This window comes from Helianthus annuus, chromosome 2 (genome assembly GCF_002127325.2).
Source record: "Helianthus annuus cultivar XRQ/B chromosome 2, HanXRQr2.0-SUNRISE, whole genome shotgun sequence".
Taxonomy (NCBI): domain Eukaryota; kingdom Viridiplantae; phylum Streptophyta; class Magnoliopsida; order Asterales; family Asteraceae; genus Helianthus; species Helianthus annuus.
The window spans coordinates 39,974,604-39,981,312 of NC_035434.2; positions in this window are offsets into that span (position 1 = coordinate 39,974,604).

The window sequence follows — 6,709 nt, forward strand, 5'->3', positions numbered from 1 at the left end:
GTTCCGGAATGTTCACTGCTATACGAATCGGCATACTTTCGCAGTTTGTCGCAATTAGTCCCTGCGATCGAATAAACTTGTTTTTGGCACACCAAACCCTTCGAAACTTATTTCTAAGTTATGTAAAGGTTTTTTAAGGTATCTTAAGTCTATTTCACTATTCCGGAGTGTTTGTCGCGTTAAACTGATTACGTTTACGCATCAGTTTGCGTATAACTTTCCAGAAAGTGATCTAAAGCCTGAAATCGAACAAGAATTGATATGTGCAAGTGCCACAAGTATTTGTACAAATCCCAAGAATGAAACATAAGATTTCATTGGATTCGTATTTGTACGATGGTCGTAATGGCACAAATGTCACAGTCTCTCCTACTTTAGGAAATTTCGTCCCGAAATTTATACGTAGGAGTCTGTCTGAATAATTGTGTTAAACAATTGTCTTGCGCGGAATCTAGAATCTTTGTCTATTTGCATAGAGTAACCCATCAAAGATATCCACGTAAGGCATAACTTTGCCATCCCATAGTGGAATGTTCCCCCAGATAATACAGGAAGCGGGAATGGGTTGTTATACTTATGATGTTCATCCCTTAAAGGATACTCCCTTGGTTAAAGCAGGAAGTGGGAATGGGAGATTTGATTAAATGATAAGACCAAATTAGTCAATAGTTTTGTGAGTATCCTTTAAGAATCTAAGTATTAAATAGAAAGATCTTGTAATGAATTGTATTTCATTTCTCCAGTGGATATTCTTCAGAAGTGAAAATGAATGGATGATTTATTCTCTCCAATGGATTCTTCGTCAGATGTGGAAATGAAAGATGAATAGGTTATTCATTTCAAATGGATATTTATTTGAAAGCGGAAATGAATGGGTAATTCATTTTCTCCAATGGATACTTTTATCAGAAATGGAAATGAAGGAATGTATAAGCTGTTCATTTCTCAGTGGTTATTTCTTCAGAAGCGAAAATGAATGGATGATTCATTTTCCTCACTGGATACTTTTTCAGAAGTAGAAATGAAGGATTGTTGAATAAATTATTCTTTTCCCCGATGGATATTTCTTCAGAAGCGAAAATGAATGGATAATTCATTTTCCTCGGTGGATAATTCGTTAGAAGTGGAAATGAAGGAGTCGATACAGGATTATTCATTCCCCAATGGATATTTCTTCAGAAGCGAAAATGAATGGATAATTCATTTTCCTCAGTGGATACTTCATTAGAAGCGGAATGAATCTATTTATTTTCCTCGGTGGATATTTCTTCAGAAGTGAAAATGAACGGACAGTTCATGTTCCTCAGTGGATACTTCATCAGAAACGAAAATGACAAAATTAATGCAAGATTATTCATTCCCTCAGTGGACATTTCTTTAGAAGCGAAAATGAATGATCAATTCATTTTCCTCAGTGGATACTTCACCAGAAACAGAATGAATTTATTCATTTTCCTCAGTGGATATTTCTTCAGAAGTGAAAATGAATGGATAGTTCATTTTCCTCAGTGGACACTTCATCAGAAACGAAAATGAACACGGTTCACGAATAGATTATTCATTTCCCAGTGGATATCTCTTTCAGAAGCGAAAAATGAATAGCTAGTTCATTTTTCCTCAGTGGGTACTTCATCAGAAACGTAAATGAATATAGTTAACTTTTGTTTCTAGTTTAAGTTGACACATGACAGAACTCGTTGTGGTTTCTGTGCACTAAATTCCATAATTATGTATGCATCCATAATTACGTAATTCCTTACACAGTCTGCACAGTTTATTTTATAATGTGTAGGGGATAGAATCAGTCGAACAACCTTGATAACTTTGACTAGATTACCATAGAGTTTCTTTGATTAGGTCAACACAAAAACACGTAAGCACATAACAGTCACACAATTGTTCACTTGGTTATCAATTCGTTATTAGCTTGTTATTAAATTGTTACTAACTTATCGTCGATTTGTACAGATGCATTTAAAGTACACCAGGAATCCAATCAATGGATTTCAATTAGTACTTTAAACATCCTCAAGAATATAAAGATAGGATGATCTTATAAGGATTCGGTTTCGTTCTCAATGAATCGTAACATTCGCATTTAAGCACACAAAGGATCCAATTAAGGACTTTGATTTTGCGTTTTAAACATCCATAAGGATCTAACTGTGAAGAAGATCCTATAAGGATTTGGAATTCGTATAGCGGGAAAGTTTAGGAATCTTGTACTGGGTATGCTAAGACAACATACGAAGTATAGTGTTTATGAAATCAAGGTGCTAGATATGCTAAGACAACATATGAAGCAAATGGATCCTTGAAATCATTGTGCTAAGCATGCTAAGTCAGCATACGAAGCAGGGTGTTCTTGAAAATCGCATACTACGTATGCTAAGATAACATACGAGTAGATTGCCTTCGAAAGCTATGCATAGAATCGTTAAATATATGTTTTTGAAAACCTTATGTAATGTTTTTGAAATTATGTACGTATATTAGGTAAACATTTTTATAAAATGTTTTACAACCATGTGAGATGATTTTGAAAACATGTATGAGGTTTTTAAAAACATGCATAATCTTTTGAAATCATATGATGTGTAAAATATTGTGAAGTCAGGAAGATATGATGTGTATATTGTGTAAGACCAATTAAGGGCTTACGGAAGTACCCTTGGGTATCCAATTAAGTATTTAAAGTGGTACTTTAGGTATTCGTCCAGAGTTGTAACTTGTACCTTGCACTTCGTTTCGTAGAAGAAACGAGTACGTAGGATTTTTGTTGGAGATCGCAAGCGATCACAAAAATGGAAGAACTACGAGAGTAGTTTGTCTTGCAAGGAACACGGTTCCATAGTATCGGTATCGAAAAGATATGTCATTCATACATGTAACCACATTTGTATATCGTAATGCAAATAAATATTTATTTATAAACCAAAATATTTGTTTCATAGTCATGGATAACAAAAGAAGTAAAACATAAAGTTCAGTTGTTTCTAAACAGCATCGTCTTCCAGTTAGTCGAATGTTTATCCACGGGATGGATTTGCATTAACGAGCTTTGGGCAATTGTTTCTAAAATTGTCACACCCTGGCTTTGCGGAAGCGTGGGTTAATTTGGTGTGACTTCTTAATACCATAGCTTAATCACAACCAAGCTATATGAATTTAAAACCATGCAGATCATCCATTGATTAAAGTCTTAAAAACAAAATACCACAACATTGTTTTAAAATGCAGACACATGCATCGAGTTTATAACACTACAAAATAAAAACATTGTTCTTAAGACACCACCACAACATAAATTAAACACCGTTTAAGACTTGCGACTCGTCCAGGTAAAAGTCGCAATCCCTTAACGAAGATGATCCCATAACTCTAACGCAGCGTGGAAACGTAGCATGCCGTGCCAGATCCTTAGTTCCCTGAAATACATGTAAGTTGGAAAAATCAACAAAAATGTTGAGCGAGTTCATGTGTAGTGAGTATGTAAAACCTTTGTAAGTATAAAAACCCTGGTATGTAGCAAATAAGGAAATAAAGAGATCACCAATGGTTTGCAAGGCCATTGATATGTGTGATATGCAGTAGGAAGACTCAAACCTAGCAGATTCTTGCGTTGGGTACAAAGTCACCCTGAGGTCCGTTCTGATGAGCCTGGGGCTGGGCTCGCTACACCCAGATAGATCTACCGCTACTGTCCCTCGGTCCTACATTGAGGATTAATGGCCTTCAGTTCCCGCCTACCCACTCACATGATCTAGGTAGTAACCCTCCTTACGCTAATCATACCATGTGTAGAAGTACTCGTAATCATAGTAACATGTATTTCACCCCCGCAGTTTAGAAAACTGAAAACAGTTAAGAGAAAAAGGGGGACATGAACTCACCGAAGTGCGTCTCTAACTAGAAATCTCCCAGTCAACCTGCTGTGTGACGACCTACACGTACTAACTTCTTTTAGAGGGACGGCCGTGCCTTAGCTTAAGGTTTAAGTTTTTGGGAAATAGTTAGACAACTATTTCGTGATTACACTTCATAATTATTTGGTAAATATATTCCTTCCCAGGGATGGGGGTTTTAATACATGTGCGTTATGTATCTTAAAAATATATTATTAAGTCTCACTTAAAATATATTTTAATTCTTTCTCCAAAATATAAATATTTTTCCCAAAAATATTATATTTTATTCCATATGATTTTTCCAAAATAATACTTTTATCAAAATACGCGTTTAAGAGTATTTTCTGAAAATACGTAAGTTACAATTAAAGTTCGGGTGGTGATAATAATAATACCGGTGTAACTTAAATATTTATTGTGAGGGCGTTAGTATTATTTTGGAGTTGTTACTTTTCTGTGTATACGAGTTATATTATTTTTACTCTAAAAAATAATATTTGTATAGTTCACAAAATAATCATAAAAATCACACAAGTGTTACTTATGAAAAATATATACTAAATATATATTTAACAAGTCTTATTTATGAAAATCCCACCTCCGACACTTGGTTATTTTGTAATAAAAATCATGGCGAAATTTTATTTGGAAATACAAGTAAAAAGATATTTTTAAGCACTTGTTATGAAAATAATTCTAAGTGTTATTTTCTGGAAAAATTTCGCTAGAGTTTCCTCTGTAACTTGAGGTGGCCACGCTTTCTAGCGTATCATTTTCTTTTCAAAATTCAATCAACAATTTTCTCAACATCAACAAACAATATTCCAACATCAATCTAGTAAAAAAATATACATAAATCGCAAACACATGAACTTGTGGGTTATGTAAAAGTGCGTAGTAATCTTCCAATATTCTTATTAGATCTTTCTATCTTTGTAAATAAAATCGGTTTCTTGAAAATCTTATTTTTAAAGAAAGTGTAAGTTTACAACTTCTCGGTCAAAAGTTACGAATATATTTCTTTGGTAAAACCTTTTGTTACACAAGTGTCTACGCACTAGTTTGTTCACAAAAACACCTTTGTTTCAAGAAAGATCCGGCTTCTAAACATGATTTCATTTGACACTTGGTTCTTCGAAAATACCACTTGTAGATCTTTAGATCTACTAGTTTAGAACTTCATTTTACAAGAAAAACTACGTTTACACAAGTTCATGTTCATAAATGGTAATGTTCATCATCCAATCACTTTCATACTTTAATATACACTAGTTCATGTTCCATGAACATGACCTAGCCGAGTTAGATGACGATCCGAACTACTACTAGCATCAAACAACATAAAAGAATCATAACAAAACAAGATCCAAGAGTTTTACACTAATATTCACTCTTTAACCACTTTGTTCATCATCTTACAAGACTTTTAGTTTTTGATCTCTAGTGTTTATGATTTTTATCCGACAAATCTCTTATTAACCACTTTAGACAAGATCAAGAAGGTGATTAGAAGCACTTACAACTAGCTCAAGGCTAGGGAAGAAACTAGACGAAAAATGGGTGGTTAATAGCGTTGTGGTGAGGTCCTTGGCAATCCGTAAGCACCGAGCTTCCTTATACGTGATCCTTCACCTTTGTATGATAATAGATTGCCTTGATCAAAACTTGAAAATGGTGAGGTGGTGCTAGGGGGTTTCGGCCGAGAATGATGAGAGGAGAGGGAGAGGTGAATTTTTGTTGTGTGGTGATGTGAATATGATGGACCCTTTCATCTCATTTATCCACAATTTCAAGCAAGCACAGTAATTAAGCAGCACAGTAATTAAGCAGTAATTGAATATTTATAACCCATTTCATCTCATTTATCCACAATTTCATGCATGCACAGTAATTAAGCAGTAATTAAATATTTATTAAGTCGTACGGATACCTGATTTGGTGAGGGTTGTCACATTCTCCCCCCGTTAGAAAAATTTCGTCCCGAAATTTTAAGTTCTGCTTCTAGTTGCAGGGGTCTTGGGAAATAAGTGGGGGTACTTTTCTTTCATTCGGTCCTCACGCTCCCAGGTGTATTCTGGACCGTGTCTTGCATTCCATCGAACCTTGACGAACTTGACACTGCTCCGGCGGGTTTTGGTAATCTTCAAATCTGTAACCTCAACGGGTTCTTCAACAAAATGGAGCGTGTCGTCAATATGGATCTCGTCGGCGGGAATGACAACAGTATCTTGCGTTGGACTTTTCTTCAGATTTGATACATCAAATGTATCGTGAACATCGTTCAGTTCGGCAGGTAAGTCCAGCTTGTACGCTACTAACCCAATTCTTTCCAGAATTCTGAATGGACCAATATACCGCGGATTCAACTTTCCACGCTTCCTGAAGCGTGCCACAGCCTTCAAGGGTGATACTTTCAACAAAACCATATCACCTACCTCAAACTCTAGAGGTTTCCTTCTTCGGTCCGCATAACATTTCTGACGATCGCGGGCCGCCTTGATGCGATCTCGGATCTGTGCAATCTTATCCGTGGTTTCCTGGACTACATCAGGACCAACCAATTGTTTATCACCTGCATCAGACCAACAAAGCGGTTGCGGCCATATAGAGCTTCAAATGGCGCGGCACCAATACTGGTGTGGTAGCTGTTGTTGTATGAAAACTCGACCAATGGTAAATGCTTATCCCAGCTACCGCCAAAATCCATAACGCATGCTCTCAGCATATCTTCCAAAGTCTGTGTCGTCTGTTCGCTTTGTCCATCGGTCTGTGGGTGAAATGCAGTGCTCAGATTCAATTGT